This window comes from Chiloscyllium plagiosum, unplaced genomic scaffold (genome assembly GCF_037043375.1).
Source record: "Chiloscyllium plagiosum isolate Xiang-an unplaced genomic scaffold, Cpla_swu_hap1 HiC_scaffold_9, whole genome shotgun sequence".
In the NCBI taxonomy this organism is placed as follows: domain Eukaryota; kingdom Metazoa; phylum Chordata; class Chondrichthyes; order Orectolobiformes; family Hemiscylliidae; genus Chiloscyllium; species Chiloscyllium plagiosum.
The window spans coordinates 10,558,626-10,578,539 of NW_028270147.1; the positions used below are offsets into that span (position 1 = coordinate 10,558,626).

Below are 19,914 nucleotides of genomic sequence, written 5' to 3' on the forward strand. Positions count from 1 at the left end.
CAGAGCACTGCGTCTTTGTCGGGTGAAGACGTCTGTTGGACTACAACCTGGTGTGATGTGACTTATGACTTTGTTTTTAGTGATGTAGGTTGAGGGATAAGTGTTGGTCAGTACACAGGAGAGCACTCTTGTGTTCTTCTTCAAAGAAATGCCATGTTTTTTGTCCTCCAGAGACATCGATGAGGGCTCAATATAGTGAACAATCCAAATGACAATTTTACATTACAATGTAACTGATGAAGGGTTTGTTGAAGACTACAATCACGTAGAAAATGCCAATTTTAAGGTGGCTGAGCAGTCCGGGTAGTCTGTCAGTATGCTGGCTTTATATGCTATAAGATTAATTCTGTACTTTAAGCACAGAAGCTGCATTTAGAAGGGAACTTAGGTCATTAAATTGTAGCCCTGAATCCCTGCATGGCAGTACCTAAAGATAAAAACATAATGGAGAAATTCAAAACTGTCAATGGTCTGGACAGAGTAAATATGGAGAACGTGTTGCTATTGTGGGAGGATCAAGAATCAGAGAGCACAGTAATTGTGAGGAATAAGCAAAAGACACAATGGTGACCTAAGGCAAAGACTTCCCTTGCAGCAAGTGGCTAGGATCTGGAATAAACTGGCTGAGAGTGGTGGGGCAGGTTCAAACCAGTGTATTCAACACGGAATTAGACTGCTGTCTGAAAGGGAAAGGTATGCACGATTGCTGAAGTATGAAGCTAAGCGAATTGATCACTTGTAGAGCCTGTGTAGAAACAATGGGCCGAATAGCCTCCTTCTGCACGAAAATAATTCTATGGCTGATTGAGACTGATGCATTATCGCTGTGTAAGTTCAGGCAGAGATTTTTTTTTTTGTTGCTACTTACATCAACTTCTCTCTTCCTCCACCTTCTGAATTTGGATCCTTCTCTGTGACCTGGAGTTCTCATATGCAACCGGAGGAAACCAATAGCATTCTGAACATACTCAATAGTCAAGGAAGTAAAAAGGGGAGGGAATTGCCTGGAAATACTAGATGCATGGTGGTCGTATTCACAGATTCTTTAGACTCTGGGCCAGTTCCTACAGATTGGACGGTGATTAATGTAATGCCCCCTAATTGAAAACGCACATAGAGAGAAAACAGCAAATTATAGACAAAAATTGAAAATGCTGGAAAAGCTCAGCAAGTCTGGCAGCATCTGTGGCGAGAAATCAGAGTTAATATTTTGGATATAGTAACCCTTCCTCAGAATAGAGAATTATAGACCAGTGAGTTTGACGTTGATAGTAAGGAAGATGTTAGACTCCCATTATCAAGGATTTTATAGCAGGGCACTTAGAAAATAGTAGTAGAATTAGATGCAATCAGCATGGATTTACAAAAGTGAATTCATCTAATGGAATTCTTTGAGGGCATAAATAATAAAGTTGATTATGGGAAGCCAGTAGATGTGGTTTATTTGCATTTTCAGAAGGTTTTCAACAAAGTCGCACATAAGAGATTAATGCACAATATTAATGCACATGAGCTTGGGGTAGGGTATTGAGACGGATAGAAAATTGATTATCAAACAGGAAATGAAATGTAACAACAAATGGGTCATTTTCTAAATGGCAGGCAAGTAGGGATTTCTCCTAGGATTCTCTGGGAAACCAGGGAGGAGGTTGCAGAGTCTTTGGCTTTGATCATCATTATGTCATCAATGTCTACAGGAATAGTGTTAGAAGACTATAGGATAACAATTGTTTAAGAAGGGGAGTAGAGACAACTCTGTAATTATAGACCAGTGAGCCTTACTTTAGTTGTGGGCAAAGTGTTGGAAAAGGTTATAAGAGATAGGGTTTATATCTAGAGAGGAATAAGTTGATTCAGGATAGTCAACATGGTTTTGTGAAGGGTAGCTTGTGCCTCATAAACCTTATTGAGTTCTGGGAGATTGTGACCAAACAGGTGGATGAGGGTAAAGCGGTTGATGTGGTGTGTATGGATTTCAGTAAGGGGTTTGATAAGGTTCCCCACGGTAGGCTATTGCACAAAATACAGAGGCATGGGATTGAGGGTGATTTAACGGTTTGAATCAGAAGTTGACTAGCTGAAAGAAGACAGAGGGTGGTGGTTGATGGGAAATGTTCATCCTGGAGTTCAGTTACTAGTAGTGTACTGCAAGGATCTAATTTTGGGTTCACTGCTGTTTATCATTTTTATAAATTACCTGGATGAGGGCATAGAAGGATGGGTTAGTAAATTTGTGGATGACACGAAGGTCGGTGGAGTTGTGGATACTGCTGAAGGATGTTGCAAGTTACAGAAGGACATAGACAAGCTGCAGAGCTGGGCTGACAGGTGGCAAATAATGTTTAATATGGGAAAGAGTAAGTTGATTTTCTTTGGAAGGAGCAACAGGAATAAGGAGTACTGGGATAATGGCAAGATTCTTGGGAGTAAAGATGAGCAGAGAGATCTCGGCTTCCATGTACATAGATCCCTGCAAATTGCCATCAAGATCGATAGGGTTGTTAAGAAGGCATACAACATGTTAGATTTTATTGGTAGAGGGATTGAATTTCGGAGCCACGAGGTCATGTTGCAGCTATACAAAACTCTGGTGCAGCTGCACTTAGAGTATTGTGTACAGTTCTGGTCACCGCATTATAGGAAGGATGTGGAAGCTTTGAAAACGGTTCGGAGAGGATTTACTAGGATGTTGTCTGGTATGGACGGAAGGTCTTATGAGGAAAGGCTGAAGGATTTGAGGCTGTTTTCATGAGAGAGAAGAAGGTTGAGAGGCGACTTAATTGAGACATACAAGATGATTAGAGGATTCACAATAGATGTTAATGATTCAGATGTGGGAACAAAATATAATTTTTCAAAATTTAGAGGTGATACAAAGCTGGGTGGAAGATTGAGGGATGCAGTGGTGGCTTGGTATTTACCACTGCTGTCTCACTGCACCAAGAATCCAGGTTTGATTCTCTTTGTGTCAGTGTGAGTTTTCACTGGGTGCTATGATTTCCTCCCACAGTGCAAAGATGTGCAGGTTGGGTGGATTATTAATACTAAGTTGTGCAGGCTAGGTGGGTTAGCCATGGTAAGTGTGGAGTTATGGGGTCAGGATAAGGTAGGAGGTTGGGATGACGTGTGAAGAGAGATTAAGTCGGTTAGGATTATATTCACTGGAGTTTAGAAGAATGAGGGGGATTTGATAGAAACCTCTAAAACTCTAACAGGACAAGACAGAATAAATGCAGGAAGGATGTTGCCAATGGTAGGAGAGTCCAGAACCATCGTTTAAGGGGATCATAGGTTATGGAGAGATGGTGGGAGAATGAGGTTGAGAATTTATAAGCCATGATTGAATGGTGGAGCAAACTCAATGGGCCGAATGGCCTAATTTCTGTTCCTGTGTGCTATGGTGTTATGGTCTATAAGGATAAGGAATAAACATTTGGAGAAATGTCTTCACCCAGAGAGTGTGAGCCTGTGGAGTTCAATGCCACAGAAAGCACAGTTAAGGTCAAAACATTATGTTTTCAAGAAGGAGGTAGATGCAGCTCTTATGGCTAAAGGGTTCAAAGAGTATGGGGCACGATATAGAGCCATGTTCATGTTAAATGACGGAACAGGCTCAAGAGGTCAATTAGCCTATTCTTGCTCCTATCTTCTATATTTCTATGTTTTTAAGAAATAACAACGATCATTCAAGAAAAGGTACCAGGGAAACTAACAGAACAAAAGATTGATAGGTGCCCTGAACTTGTGAGATGTCTCCTTAGTAATTAAAGGAAGTAGATATAGAGATAATGGATGCATTGCTAGTAATATTCCAAGAATCCTTAGTTTTGGGGAAAGTGTCATGTAACGTCCACATTCAGAACAGGAGGGAGCCAACAAACCAGATAGCTTAACATCTGTCATTCATAAATTGTTAAGAGTCTTAGGTTTATAGAGCCATAAAGATGAAAACATTCTGATCCAACTCATCCATGCCAACCAGATATCATAAATTAATCTAGTCCCATTTTCCAGCATTTGCCCTCTATCCCTCTAAACACTTCCTATTCATGTCTCCATCCAAATGCCTTTTAAATGTTGTAATTGCGCCAGCCTCCACCACTTCCTCTGGCATCTCATTCCATACACGCGCCTTTCCCCTTAGGTCCCTTTTAAATCTTTCCCCTCTCACCCTAAACCGATGGCCTCTATTTCTGGAATCCCGCAACCCAAAAAAAACCATCATAAAGGATGCGTTTGTTGATGATCAAGTAAAGTTAGTGTGGCTTCATAGATTCATGTTCTTTGAGGAGCAAACAAACAGGATAGATAAAGGGGAAGCATTAGATGTAATGAATTAAACTTCCAAATGGCATTTGTTAAGGTACCACATGCTACTAAATAAGAGAAGAGCTCTGGGTATTGTGGGTAGAATTTTAGCATGGATGGTCAATTCTCTAACTAATAGAAGACTAAGAGGTGTGATAAGGGGAGTATTTCTAGGATGGCACTAGTAGAGTGCACAGGGATCAATGTTGGAGTCAAGATTATTGCCAACATACATTAATGACTTGGATGAGGAGAATGAATGTAACATTGCCAAGGTTTCTGAATGACAAAAAAAGTATAGTGGGAAGGTAAGTGGTGAGAATGACACACAGTGTTTACACAGGGAATACACAGGTTGAGTGAATGGACACAACTTGCCAGATGGAATATAATGTGGGAACATGTGAGGTTATGCACTTCTTCAGGAAGAATAGAGGAGCTGAATATTATTTAAATAGACTGCCGAGCAGAGGGATGGAATCAGGAAAAGCCAGCACCCAAGTTCACCAAGTAATAGCTTTTATTTCAGGTGAATAGAATATAAAAATATGGAGGCTTTGCTAAAACCAAACACGTCACTAATCAGATGGAATATTGTGAACAGCTTTGGTTCCTTTACCTAAAGAAGGATATATTAATGTTGGGGGCAGTCCAGAGAAGGTTACCTGGGATGAATCAAGTTACAGAGGGGCTTTGTTATGAGGAGATGTTGAGTAAGTTGATTTGTATTCATTGGAATTGAGAAGAGTAAAAGGTGACTGTGTTCAACTTTATAATATTCTTAACAGTATTGACAGGGTAGATGCAGAGAAGTTAATTTCCCTTGTGTGAGAATCTAGGACCCAATGTCTTAAATTCAGAATAAGGGATCACACATTTAAGAGGAACATTTTCGCTTAGAGGATAGTGAATCTGTGAAATTCTTTATTACAAAGGACTGTGGAGATTGGGTTGTTAAGTATATTCAAGGCCGAGGTAGACGGATCTTTAATCAGTGCAGGAATCAAGGTTTATGGGGAATAGACAAGAAAGTGTTGAGGATTATTAGATAAACCCGTGATCTCACTGAATGTCAGAGCAGACTTGATGGGCAAAATGGCCCACTCCCACAGCTCGTAATCTTATGCCAGCCCCTTCCCAAAAGGGCGTATCTTCCATATCTGATTAAAGAGTGCATTACCTGTCGATACACTTCCCAGCAGACTGTTCCACAGTAATCAGGAGTAGAAACCTGAGGACTGATTACATTTTAAACACTGATCTCACTCAGGGGCTCTCAGTTCATACAATCCCCACAGTGTAGAAGCAGGCCATTTGGCCTATCGAGTCCACACTGAACCTACGTAGAGCATCCCACCCAGATCCAGTCCCCCAACCTATCCCCATAACCCTGAATTTCCCAAGATTAATCCACCTTGTCTGCATATCCTCGGACAATATGGAAAATTTACTATGGATAATCTATCTAAGCTGCACATCTTTAGACTGTGGGAGGAAACCAGTGCACCCAGAGGAATACTTTGCAGACTCTGGGAGAATGTGCAAACTCCTCAGAGACTGTCACCTGAGGATGGAAACGAACCCAGGCCCCTGATGCTGTGAGGCAGCAATGCTAACCACTGAGCCACTGTGCCCCGCCCCCCCCTCCTCCAGGAAACAGGACAAAGGCATTTCTCCAAATTGAGATATTGTCTACCGAGCTTATCTCCTTCAAATGGACTGGGGCAAAACTCCAGCTGGAAAGGAGCTCAGACACTCGCACTATCTGGGGTGCAGGTAGAATCATAGAGATCGACAAAACAGAAAAAGGCCCTTTAGTCCATCGGTTACCTGCCAGTCATAAACAAGCCAAACTATTCTAATGTAATTTTCCAGCACTTGGTCAATAGCCTTGTATGCTGTAGAAGCTCAAACATGCATCTAGTTACGAGGGGCTGGGTGATAAAATGGAGAGCCTCAACATCCCTCCTCACCTAGAAGCTTGACAATTTGAAGTGCCCTGTCATAAATTATAATTACTTGGGATATTTCTCTCAGGGTGTCTGGCTGTAACAATACGCTAGTATTTCTGCATATATGCAATGCATGTGTGCAATTGCTAAATGCCATAGAGTCATAGAGTCATACAGCATGGAAACAGATCCTTCAGTGCAACTGATCTATACCAACCATGTTCCCCAACCAATCTGGTCCCACTTGGCTGCACTTGATTCATGTCCTTCCAAACCTTTCCTATTTATGAACTGTAACTGTACACACATGCACCACTTTCCCTGGCAGTACATTCCACACATGAGCCACTATCTGTGTAAAAACATTGTTCCTCGTTTCCTTTTTAAATCTTGTTGCCCTCACCTTAAAAAAATACGCCCCCTTGTTTTGGACTTCTCCATCGTAGGAGGTGTTCAAAATGTAGCTTAGTAAGCTTTCCTTTATTGGTCAGAGCATTGAGTATAGGAGTTGGGACATCACGTTGAGATTGTGCAGGATACTGGTGAGGCCTCTTCTGGAGAACTGTGTACAGTTCTGGTTGCCCTGTTGCAGGAGGAATATTATTAAACAGGAGACGGTTCAGAAAAGATTTATCAGAATGTTGCTGGGAGTAAACTGGACATTACAAAACACATCCTCTTTCCCCTACATCAACTGCATCTCAGAAAAGACTGTCAGACTACTTAGACTTCTTAGCATCATGATAGTCCACAAACCCACCAAACACGAAAATTGCAGCTAATGAACTTGAAAGACCCTTTACAGGCAACAGGCAAAACTAAGGTCAGTTACAAATAAACCTTGCCAGAACTGTAACAAACACTGCATTGGACAAATCAGCAGAAAACTAGCCACCAAGATATATGAACATCAACTTGGTTGAAGGAAGGGCGTGATGATTGGCAACTAAATGTTCCAGGATATAGACGCTTCAGACAGGACAGGGAGGGAGGTAAAAGGGGGGGGGGGTGGAGTTACATTGCTGGTCAGGGACGATATCACGGCTATGCTAAAGAAGCACACTATGGAGGGCTTGGGTAGTGAGGCATTATGGGTGGAGCTGAGAAATAAGAAAGGTGACGTTACATTGTTGGGGCTGTATTACAAATCTCCCAACAGTGAGTGTGAAGTAGAAGAACAAATAGGTAAACAGATTATGAATCGATGTAGAGGCAGTAGGGTAGGGGTGATGGGAGATTTTAATTTTCCCAACATTGACTGGGATATACTTAGCGTCAGAGGTCGGATGGAGTAGAATTTCTACGAAGTGTCCAGGAGAGTTTTATAGAGCAGTATGTCAATAGTCCGATGAGGGAAGGGGCCATATTGGAGCTGGTACTGGGGATCGAGCCAGGACAAGTGGGTGAAGTTGCGGTGGGGATTTCTTTGGGAACAGTGACCACAATTCTGTAAGTTTTAGAATACTCATAGATAAAGAAGAGAGTGGTCCTAAGGGAAGAGTACTAAACTGGGCCAAGGCCGATTATATCAAAATTAGGCAGGAGCTGGGAAATGTGGATTGGACACAGCTATTTGAAGGGAAGTCCACATTTGAGATGTGGGAGGCTTTCAAAGATAGGTTAACGGAAGTGCAGGATAGGCACACACACACACAAACACACATCCACAAATCGAATCATAGAATCCCAACAGTATGGAATAAGGCCAGTTGGCCCTTTGTGTCCACTCTGACCTTCCAAAGAGCATCCTATCCATTCCCATCCCACCCCCACCCTCACCACCACCATATCCCCGTAGTCCTGCATTTCCCATGGCCAATGCACTCAACATGCACATGTTTGCACTGGGAATTTGTCCTCCATGTTCTGACAATATTTGATCTGTTTATGGTGCTGCTAAAAGAGCAGCAGTAAATCACAACCTCCAGTCATTCAGTCCATACAGGATTCCTTTGAAAATTTGACAGTGCTGTTACACAATCACATTGGTCAGAGAGTCACAGAATGTACAGCACGGAAACATACCCTTTGGTCCAACCTGTCCATGCTGACCAGATATCCCAACTCAATCTAGTCCCACCTGCCAGCACCTGGCCCATATCCCTCTAAACCCTTCCTATTCATATACCCATCCAGATGCCTTTTAAGTGTTGCAATTGTACCAGCCTCCACCACTCCCTCTGGCAGCTCATTCCATACACGTACCACCCTCTGCATGAAAACATTGCCCCTTAGGTCTTTTATATCTTTCCCCTCTCACCCTAAACCTTTGCCCTCTAGTTCTGGAATCCCCTCACCCCAGGGATGGACTTTGTCTATTTATCCTATCCGTGCCCCTCATGATTTTATAAACCTCTATAAGGTCACCCCTCAGCCTCTGCCACACCAGGGAAAACAGCCCTGTTGCACATCATCTTTCAGAAATGTACTGCCCTTTTACAGAGGTTTTTGATTTGGTAAACAAATCACCAGCCTGTTTCAGGCTAGAAGCCTCTTTTACCAAGCAAGCAGTGACCCTACGATATCGTTTTTGAATAAAAGGTGCGATATAATGACACCAAGACAATTTTAATACTCCCTCTCCGATCAACAGAAACTGGGCTGAAGTCATGGTACTGATGTACTGCCCACTAATTACCATTCTCTCATTTCTTAAGAGAACAGGGAGCTCCACAAGGATAATGTGGGAACTGCAGCCCCTTCCTACAAAGCACACCCACTGTCACCACCTCTGCCTCAGTGTGGAATCACACATAAAAACAGAATTTGCCACAGATACTCAGTTGGTCTGGCAGCATCTGTGGAGAAAATTAACCTTTCAGGTCTAGTGACCCTTCTTCCGAACTGGAATGAGTTAATTGGTTCCAAATTCAGCCACCCATGACAGGTTAGTACATGCGTGTGGGGGACATGCGCATTGCTGCCTCTCTGGTAAAGTGTCCAAACCTCTCAAGTTGCATCAGACCTCCTTACACAAGTATTGTGTCCCAATAGACTTCCCTATTGGCTCTACCGGCTGACTACATGGAAGGCAAAACAGAAATCCCATTTAATCCCAGAAGGCAGCATCAATGAAACTTGCAAATGTTGCATACTGGTCCAACTTATCTTGTATAATTCAAAAGGGAGCAGCTTCAGTATGCTGAGCACATTCATATCCAAATGTTTCTTTTAAAATGATAGTCATGCAGTCACACAGCATGGAAACAGACCCTTCGATCCAACCAGTCCATGCTGACCATAATCCCAAACTAGTCCCACCTACCTGCTCCTGGCTCAAACCTTTCCTATTGATGTACTTATCCAAATGTCTTTTAAACATTGTAACTGTATCCACATCCACCACTTCCTCAGGAAGTTCATTCCACACACAAACCACCCTCTGTGTAAAACATTTGCCTCTTATGTCTTTTTAAAATCTCTCTCCTCTCACCTTAAAAATGTGCCCCCTAATCTTGAAATCCCCCATCCTTGGGAAAAGACAACTACCATCAACTCTATCAATGTCTCTCATTATTTTATAAACTTCTATCAGGTCATCTCTCAGCCTCCTATGCTACAGAGAAAAAAGTCCCAGCCTTTCTTTATAACTCAAACCTTCCATATCCAGAAATATCCTGAACCCTCTCCAGCTTGATCATATCCTTCCTATAACTGGGCGATCAGAACTGGAAACAGTACTCCAGAAGAGGCCTCACCAATGAGTCTCTCTACTATTTTTCCTTCTGGGTTATATGTCTATGGAGTAACTGTACGGCAACTGCTGTAAGAGGGAATACAGTGAGAAATGTCTATCCTAGGTGCACTGTTTCCCTCAGGACAATGAATCAGTGAAGAAACCTGTTCAGTCCATCATTCTGTGCTATCAAATCAAAGGAAAGCATTACAGAAAATATGGAGAAACTATACAGCCCTGCCAGCATCTGCAGAAAGAAACACAGTTAATGTTGTGTGTTTGAAGAAAACATTCATGTTCTTCAGCGCTCTGAAGCAGAGTCATGTCAGACCCGAAACACTGACTCTGTTTCTCTTTACAGATGCTGCCAGACCTTGTTGAGTTTCTGCAATAATTTCTGTTTTTGTTTCAGATTTCTAGAAACTACAATATGATCCCTTTAAAGGAGCCATGCAAATCGTCCCTGGTTCCTTTCTCTTTTCACTCAGTCCTGCTCACCATTCCTTCTCAAGCTGTTATCCAATTCCCTTTCGAAAATCAAATAGTGGCTTCCACCGTTATTTCAGGGAGTGTGCGCACATTCATAGCAAGAAATTGTGTCAAAGCAAAATTCATAGAATCCCTAGAGGGATTCCTCAAATTCCTCAGATCACCTCTAGTTCAGTTCATAGTTAGTTTAAATCTATTCTATCTGATTAGCAATCCTAGTAACAGTGGAGAAAGCTTCTTCTTATTTACTCTAACAAAGCGAATCATAATTTGAAATTCCTTTTTTTATTCACCAGTGGGATGTGGGCATCTCCGACTGGTCCAACTTTTATTGACTGTCCCTAGCTGCCCTTGAGAAGGTGGTGGTGAGCTGCCTTCTTGAATCGCTGCAGTCCATCTGCTGCAAAATGATCCACAATGCCATTAGGGAGGGAATTCCAGGATTTTCACCAAGCGACATTGAGAAACAGTGATATATTCCAAGTCAGGATGGTGAGTGGCTTGGAGGGGAAGTTGCAAGGGGTAATGTTCCCATGTATCTGCTGTCCTTATCCTTCTGGATGGAAGTAGTTGTCAGTTTGGAAGGTACTATTTCAGGATTGTTGGTGAATTTCTGCAGTGCATCTTTTCTAGAGTACACACTGCTGCTGGTGAGCGTCGGTGGTGGAGGGAATGGATGTTTGTGGATATGTTGCCAATCACGACTGTGTGTGGGCAAATTCTGCCCTAACCTCCATTTACAAGCCGAGTGGAGGGCATGGCTCTATCTGAATCAATGGAGCTGATGTGGAAATGGTCGAGAACTTCAAATTCCTGGGAGTGTCGATCACCAACAATCTGTTCTGGTCTGCCCATTTCGACACGACAGTTAAGAAAGCATAACAACATCTCTACTTCTTCAGGAGGCTGAGGAAATTTGTCATGTCCACAAGGACTCTAAAAACTTTTTGTAGGTGCAGCATAGAAAGCATCCTATCTGGAAGTATCACAGCTCGGTATGGCAACTGTTCTGCCTAAGACCGCAAGAAACTACAGAGAGTCATGAACACAGCCCAGTTCATCTTGCAAACCAGCCTTCCATCCATTGACTCCACCTATACTTCCTGCTGCCTCAGGAAGGCAGACAACATCATCAAAGACCCCTCCCACCCCAGTTATAATCTCTCCCATCCTCTTCTGTCGGGCAGAAGATATGAAAGTTTGAATACAAGTACAAACAGATTCAAGTACAACTTTTTCTCTGCTGCTTTTAAGACTTGTGAACAGACCTCTTAAAGATTAATTTTGATCTCTCTCTCTCTATCTCTCTCTCACTCTCTTTCTCTATATACACCTTCTCTGTGGCTGTAACATTGTATTCTGCACTTTGTTCTATCACCCTGATGAACTTTTTATAGTGAGAGCTGCTTGTAGAGAAGACATAAAACAACACTTTTCACTGTATCTCAGTACATGTGACAACAATAAATCAAACAAATCAATTGGGCAGTTTCGTCCTGGATGGTGTCAAGCTTCTTGAGTGTTGTTGGAGCTGCACTCATCCAGGCAAGTGGGGAATATTCCATCACATTCCTGACGTGTGCCTTGTCGATGGTTAACAGGCTTTGGGAAGTCAGGAAGTGAGTTACTCTCTGCAGTATGCCTAGCCTCTGACCTGCTTTTGTAGCCATTGGATTTATGTGGTGAGTCCAGTTGAGTTTCAAATCTCCTCTTGCTTTAGAGAGAACCATTGTAGCTTCTTGGGTCTCCTCAGCGCTGTATTTAGCATCATTTGGACAGTACTATTTATTTTTCTCTGTAGAGGTGTCACCTTTCTGTTCTAGCATTGTATAAAGGCAATGTATATAATCCCATCAGTTCCCGTCAGCTGTGATTGTCCCTCAGGTAACATGTTACAATTAGTTGTTCTCTGCCTAGTTGATAATTGCCTGTTTACAAAATCAGTCCTGCAGTTTACAAGCAACATGATAAAGATGATGTTGATTTATCTATTAGAAGGCAACTGCCAACCTTTTTCTTATTTACAACAGCACCAGTTTTGTACACAAGACAAGTAATGAGCAATAATTTTCTGAGGAATTAAAGGAGCGCACATCATCATATGAATTGCAAAGTTGCCGCATGGGGGTATTTGGGCAGCTTGGTGATATCTTATTCACTGCGAGCGAAAAATTAATAAGTTCAGGTTGAGCACCTCACATTGAGATCTTTTTGCCATTTACATTTGCCTCATTTAAAGGCAAGATGTGGAGATGTGTGTGTTGGACTGGGCTGGACAAAGTTAAAAATCACATGACACCAGGTTATAGTCCAACAGGTTCATTTGGGAGTACAAGCTTTCAGAGTGCTGCTCCTTCATTAGCTAGCTACCTGACAAAGGAGCTGCACTCCGAGATCTTGTCCTTCGAAATAAACCTGTTGGACTATAACCTGGTATTGTGTGATTTTTAACTTCATTTAAAGGCCCCCTCAGAGTCTGAGAGTTCCACACAATTTCAAAAAGCTACGGAAGAAAGTGCAGGTTTGGTACACTTCACAATGTTTACATTCTGCTCTGGAGTCTCAATCAAGCGAGTGGTTCTAAGAAGGCAGTGGTTTTGCAATTCCAGTTGCTGGAGTACATATAAGTTGCAGCGTCTCAAGAAATGAAAACTGGTTTCATTCCTGAAAAATGCTTATAATATTGTCTTGCACATTGAACAAAGTCAGAAGTCACACAACACCAGGCTATAGTCCAACAGGTTTATTTAAAATCACAAGATTTCTGAGCGCCGCCTCTTCATCTGATGAAGGAGGAGCGTTCCAAAAGCTTGTGATTTTCAATAAACCTGTTGGCCTATAGATTGGTGTTGCATGACTTCTGACTTTGTCCACCCCAGTCTAACACTGGCACCTCCACACTGAACAAAGCAACCCATCCCCCAGTTCAGAAATACATGAAAGTGCCACATTCTTGGGCAGCGGACGTGAGAAGTGTTCCTTTCATTTGAAAAACCAAAGTTCACAGCCGGTCCAGTCTTGAGGAATGCTATCCCATCTGTTTTCCTCTCCCTCTCTGTCACAGCCAAAGGTGTTGAGTGAGCTGCTTATCGGCAAGCTTCGACTCAGTTGTCAGCGGATGTGTTTATTTTCCAACCCACAATTTGGCAAAATGTCTGTTATGTTCTTTGGTAGCTGGCATGAGCAATGAGAATGTCACATTGCTTCAAGTGGAAAAGGGTAAAGGGATTAACATCAGTGGCTCCAGTGATGTAGTGAGCAGCTGCATTATTGTATGCCTGCTTGATTTTTTTGGAAGAAGAAGCCACACAACAACTGCATCTTTTGCCTCCCCTGCTTTTATTCTCCACAAAATCCACCCTCATTTACGTGTGCATCTGGTTCGATCCTTTCTTGCTCTGGTTTTTCAGGGTAAGCAGGGAAATGAACAAATAGGAGCTGCAGTGTGTCAGATTGACTTTGACCCTGCTCCTTCATTCAATACAATCATGGCTGATTGTGCACTTCAAATCCCACTTCTCGCACTATCCCCACATCACTTCACTCACTGAAAACACAATAATGCCCTGGCCACGGTCTTGATTATTAATGACTGTCTGAGTTTCCACATCTCTCTGCAACGGAGAATTCATAGCCCTGTCAGTGAAGCATATTCTCATCACATCCCTAAATGGTTGACTCCTACGACCCTGTGCCCTTGATTCCTGGGCTGAGGGAGACATCTTCTCGGGATCCAATCTGCTAAGGTCTTTAAAAGTTTTAAATGTTTCAATTAGAACATTGTTCCTTTTATTAACTGTAAGGAGTCCAACCTAGTCTTTCAACCTTTCCTCACAGAACAACGCCCTCACCTGAGGAGATCGTCTAAAGAACCATTTTTCACTCTCTCTAGGAAAGCCAGATCTTTAATGAGGCACGGTGGCTCAGTGGTTAGTACTGCTGCCTCACAGCACCAGGGTCCAAAGTTAAATTCCAGCCTCGAGTGACTGTCTGTGTGGAGTTTGCACGTTCGCCCTGTGTCTGTGTGGGTTTCCTCTGGATGCTCCAGTTTCCTCCCACAGTCTAAAGATGTGCAGGTCAGGTGACTTGGCCATGCTAAATTGCCCATAGTGTTAGGTGCATTAGTCAGAGTGAAATGGGTCTGGGTGGGTTACTCTGCGGAGGGTCGGTGTAGACTGGTTGGGCCGAAGGGCCTGTTTCCACACTGTAGGGTATCTAATATAATTTAAATGTTAATCTGCCTGTGATCAGACCTGTGCCTTGAATAGTTTTAGCTGCTGCAAGGAGTGTTGCAAAATTCGATCATTGATTGATTGTCACATGTACCGAAGTACAGTGAAAAGCTTTGTTTGCAAGCAGTCCAGAGAGATCCTAATGAGCAAGGATGTATAGATCAAAAAGACTTAGACAGAGGCATACAGGTTACATTGCACAGGGCATATGCTAGACAAAGTCAGCGTTAGCAAGATCAGCATTATTTGAATATAGAGAGTCTATTCATCAGTCTAATAATGGACAGGAAGAAGCTGTTCCTGAACCTGCTGGTGCAGGTGTTCAGGCTTCTATATCTTTGCCTGATGGAAGAGGTTGTAGGAGATCATTACCGGGGTGCAATGGGTCTTTGATGATGTTGGCAGCCTTTCTGTGGCAGCGAGCCATGTAAATGGAGCCCATGGATGTAAGATTAGCTTCTGTGATAGTCTGGGCTGTGCACACCACCTTCTGTAGTTTCTTACAGTAATAGTTTGGCAATCCCCATCATATTGGACCATGGTTATCAGGCATGAGCGGTTTGTTGCTAGGATAGTTCACTGCCACAGACTGTATTTTCCAGGCTCTGTATAAGGACCTATTTATTAACAAGGTAGAGTATGGACCACTATAGAGTCTTAATAAGCAGAGGGACATATCCTATCGACAAATCTTAAGATGCCATTTATTCCATGGTACGAATAGCCACAATTAGCATCAATCACATTGGGTATTATCATGACCATCAAGAATTTTGTATGTCACATCTATTTCCATCTCAATTTTGTGCAAAAACTAATTGTCTCTCAATCCAAAAACTGTGCTGCATCATCAGGTTGAGTGGAGCTCAATGAAATGCAAATTAAGTTTTCCAGACTCATTAACTTATGCAACATCTCCCCTGAACATTTTTCCCCCGTAGCAAATGTACATAGGAATTAGGAGTGGGAGTAGACATTTTACCCTTTCGAGTCCACTGTGTTATTCAACATGATCACGGCTGATTTTATCCTGGTCTCAACTCCACTTTCCTGCTTGCTTCCCAAAGCAGGAGAAAGTGAGGTCTGCAGATGCTGGAGATCAAAGTTGAAACTTTATTGCTGGAACAGCACAGCAGGTCAGGCAGCATCCAGGGAACAGGAGATTCGACGTTTCGGGCACAGGCCCTTCTTCAGGAATGAGCAGAGAGTGTTCAGCAGGAGAAGATAAAAGGTAGGGAGGAGGGACTTGGAGGAGGGGAGTTGGAAATGTGATAGGTGGAAAGAGGTCAAGGTGAGGGTGATAGGTCGGAGTAGGATGGAGGCGGAGAGGTCAAGAACCTCTCCGCCTCCATCCTACTCCGACCTATCACCCTCACCTTGACCTCTTTCCACCTATCACATTTCCAACTCCCCTCCTCCAAGTCCCTCCTCCCTACCTTTTATCTTCTCCTGCTGAACACTCTCTGCTCATTCCTGAAGAAGGGCCTGTGCCCGAAACGTCGAATCTCCTGTTCCCTGGATGCTGCCTGACCTGCTGTGCTGTTCCAGCAATAAAGTTTCAACTGCTTCCCAAAGCACTTTTATTCCTAATATCTTGTCAGTTATTCTGCCAAAGCCATGAAGTTCTATTTCCATAAGCATCTTCTGTTATACCACCTAAGGAATATAATACCGTATTAACTTGTTCGGCTTCGGATGTGGCATCTAATTTTGAAGCAATTTTGCGTGTTGAGAATTATCTTCTTTAACGTCCAGTCATAAGTTCTATTCAGCCAATTTTTGACATTAATTTTTTTTTGAAGTATTGTTAATCCTTCTGGTTCGTCTTAATATGTTTATTACTACTCATAACTGTTTGGCCAAATTAAGCTGTAATTCTATTTCCAAATTTGCTGATGACACCCCCATAGTAGGTTGGATCTCAAACAATGATGAGACCAAGTACAGGAAGGAGATGGAGAGCTTAGTGGTATGGTGTAAAGACAACAAACTCTCCCACAATGTCAAGAAAACGACGGAGCTGGTCATCGACTTCGGGAAGTGGAGTGGAGGACATGTCCCTTGTCTGTAACAATGGAGCTGAGGTGGAGATCGGTGAAAGCTTCAAGTTCCTCAGAGTAAATAGCACCAACAATCTGTCTTGGTCCATCCATGTCGAAGCTACAGCCAAGAAAGCACACCAACTCCCTTAGGTACTCAGAAGTTTAAGGAAATTCGAAATGTCCACTATGATTCTTACCAATTTTTATGGATGCACCATACAAAGCATCCTATCCAGATGCATCATGGCTTGGTACGGCAACTGCTCTGTACAAGACCAAAAGGAACTACAGCAAGTTGTGAACACCGCCCAATCCATCATGGAAACCAGCATTCCTTCCATTGAGTGTGATGCTGGAAAAACACAGCATGTCAGGCAGCAACTAAGGAGCAGGGGAATTGACGTTTCGAGCATAAGCCCTTCATCAGGAATCCCCTCATTCCTGATGAAGGGCTAATGCAAAAAATGTCAATTCTCCTGCTCCTCGGATGCTGCCTGACCTGCTGTGCCTTTCCAGCATCACACTCTCGACTCTGATCTCCAGCATCTGCAGCCCTCACTTTCTCCTTTGATCCATTGACTCTGTTTACATTTCCCGCTGCCTTGGGAAAGCAGCCAACATCATCAGAGATACCTCCCACCTTGTTTTTATTTTCCTCCATCGGGCAGAAGATACAAGAGTTTGAAAACACAGACCAAGAAACTGAAGACAGCTTCTTGCCAGCTGTTCTCAGACTTATGAATGGACCTCTCATAGATTAGAGTTGATCATTCTCTGCACCTTCTTTGTAGCTGTAACACGATATTCTCCATTCTCTATTACCCTGATGAACTTATGTAAAGTATGATTTGCCTGGATAGCACACCAAACAATACTTTCCACTGTATCTGTCTAGATACGTCTTAAATGACGCCATCGTTCCTACTCCTTCCAACCCGACTGGCAGTGCATTCCAGGCACCCACCACTCTCTGCGTGAAGAACTTTCCACTCTCCATTAAACTTTTCCCCTCTCACTTTGAACTCGTGACCCCTAGTAACTGAGTCCTCCAGTCTGGGAAAAAGCTTCTTGCTATCCACCCTGTCTACACCTCTTATGATTTTGTAACCTCAGTTAGGTAACCCACAACCTCCTTCTTTCCAATGAAAATAATTATAATCTATTCTACCTCTCCTCATAGCTAGCACCCTCCATACCAGGCAACATCCTGTTTAACCTCCTCTGCACCCTGTCCAAAGCATCCACATCCTTTTGGTAATCTGTACACAGTATTCCAAATGTGGTTGAACCAAAGTCATATACGACTATAATATGACCTGCCAACTCTTGTACTGAATACACTGTCCGATGAAGGAAAGCATGCTGTATGCCCTCTTGACTACTCCAATGACCTGTGTTGCCACCTTCAGGGAACAATGGACCTGAACATCTAGATCTGTCTGTACATCAATTTTCCCCAGGACCTTTCCATAGTTTGCTCTTGAATTGCGTCTTCCAAAATGCATCACTTCGCATTTGTCCAGATTGAACTCCATCTGCCATTTCTCTGCCCAACTCTCCAATCTATCTATATTCTGCTGCACTCTCAGACAGTCCCCTTCACTATCTGCTATTCCACCAATCTTAGTGACATCTGTAAACTTGCTAACGAGGCATCCAATACCTTCCTCCAAATCATTTATGTATATCACAAACAAGTGATCCCAGCACGGATCTCTGTGGGACACTACTGGTACAGGTCTCCATTTTGAAAGGCTCCTTTCCACTACGTGTGATGTTAATGCTGTTGAATGGAATTGAATTGAATTTATTGTCACATGTACTGAGGCACAGTGAAAAGCTTTGTCTTGTGAGCATCACAGAGTTAAGTAGCATAGATAAGTAAATAAAAGTTAAACAGCGGCAAAAACAAAAACACAGGTACAGGTGAGTGTTAAGAGTTTGTGAGTCCATTCAGTATTCTAACAGCAATAGGGTAGAAACTGTTCCGAAACCAGCTGGTGCATGTGTTCAGGCTTCTGTACCTTCTCCCCGATGGTAGAGGTAATAAAAAATGAGATGGAAATGTGTTGCTGGAAAAGCGCAGCAGGTCAGGCAGCATCTAGGGAACAGGAGAATCGACGTTTCAGGCATTAGCCCTTCTTCAGGAAGGGCTAATGCCTGAAGAAGGGCTAATGCCCGAAACGTCGATTCTCCTGTTCCCTAGATGCTGCCTGACCTGCTGCGCTTTTCCAGCAACACATTTCCATCTCCGATCTCCAGCATCTGCAGACCTCACTTTCTCCTCAGAGGTAATAAAAAAGCATTGCCGGTGGGGATGGATCTTTGAGAATGCTGGCGGCCTTTCCTTGACATTGGGCCTGGTAGATGGATTCTATAGATGGGAGGTTGGCCTTTGTGATGTCCGGGCTGTGTTCACCACTCTCTGTAACTGTCTCTGATCTTGAAGGGTACAGTTGCCATACCAGGTAGTGATACATCCAGACAGAATGCTCTCAATGGTACACCTATAAAAGTTGGCAAGGGTATTTGCCATCTTGCCAAATTTCCTCAGCTGCCTGAGGAAGAAGAGACATTGTTAGGCCTTTGTAACCAGTGCATCCACATGAAGAGTCCAAGAAAGCTTGTTGTGGATGACCACTCTCAGGAGTTTGACGCTCTCCACTCGTTCCACCTCTGTGCTGTTAATGTGTTGGGGGGCATGAGTAACATCTTGCCGAAAGTCAATAATGAATTCCTTGGTCTTGTTGTTCTCCTCAAATTTTTAATCTTTGTATTTAATCTTTTAAACTCACTTTTACAGCAATGTTGTATGACACATATTTTCTAATCCTGAAGAAGGGCTTATGCCCGAAACATCGATTCTCCTGTTCCTTGGATGCTGCCTGACCTGCTGCGCTTTTCCAGCAACACATTTTCAGCACATATTTTCTAATCAACCTGTTCAGAGATTTTATGACACATCTCTGGAGCAAATAGGACTTGAACACAGGTTCTTGTAACAATGTACTGTAATTGAGTTAATTAGCAATACTGTGTTGTGTTATTTCTTTTAAGTTTCCATTTCTGCTAAGTAGCAATTCTGCATCTCTCCTCTGCTTGCTGGGAGTTTACTGTTTTTCTTTTTAACTATTAAAATGATGGATTCCTGTTCTTTGTAGAACTTCCCCACTTCCTGCAGTTAAAATTGAGTTTCCCTAAGTTTTTTTTCTCCA

General features: G+C 42.8%; 1 pseudogene; it reads right to left on the reverse strand.

Annotated features, from left to right (window-relative positions):
- Positions 1 to 392: 392 nt before the first annotated feature.
- The window catches only part of LOC148149084 (uncharacterized), a 46,286-nt pseudogene continuing 26,764 nt past the window's right edge, over positions 393 to 19,914 (reverse strand).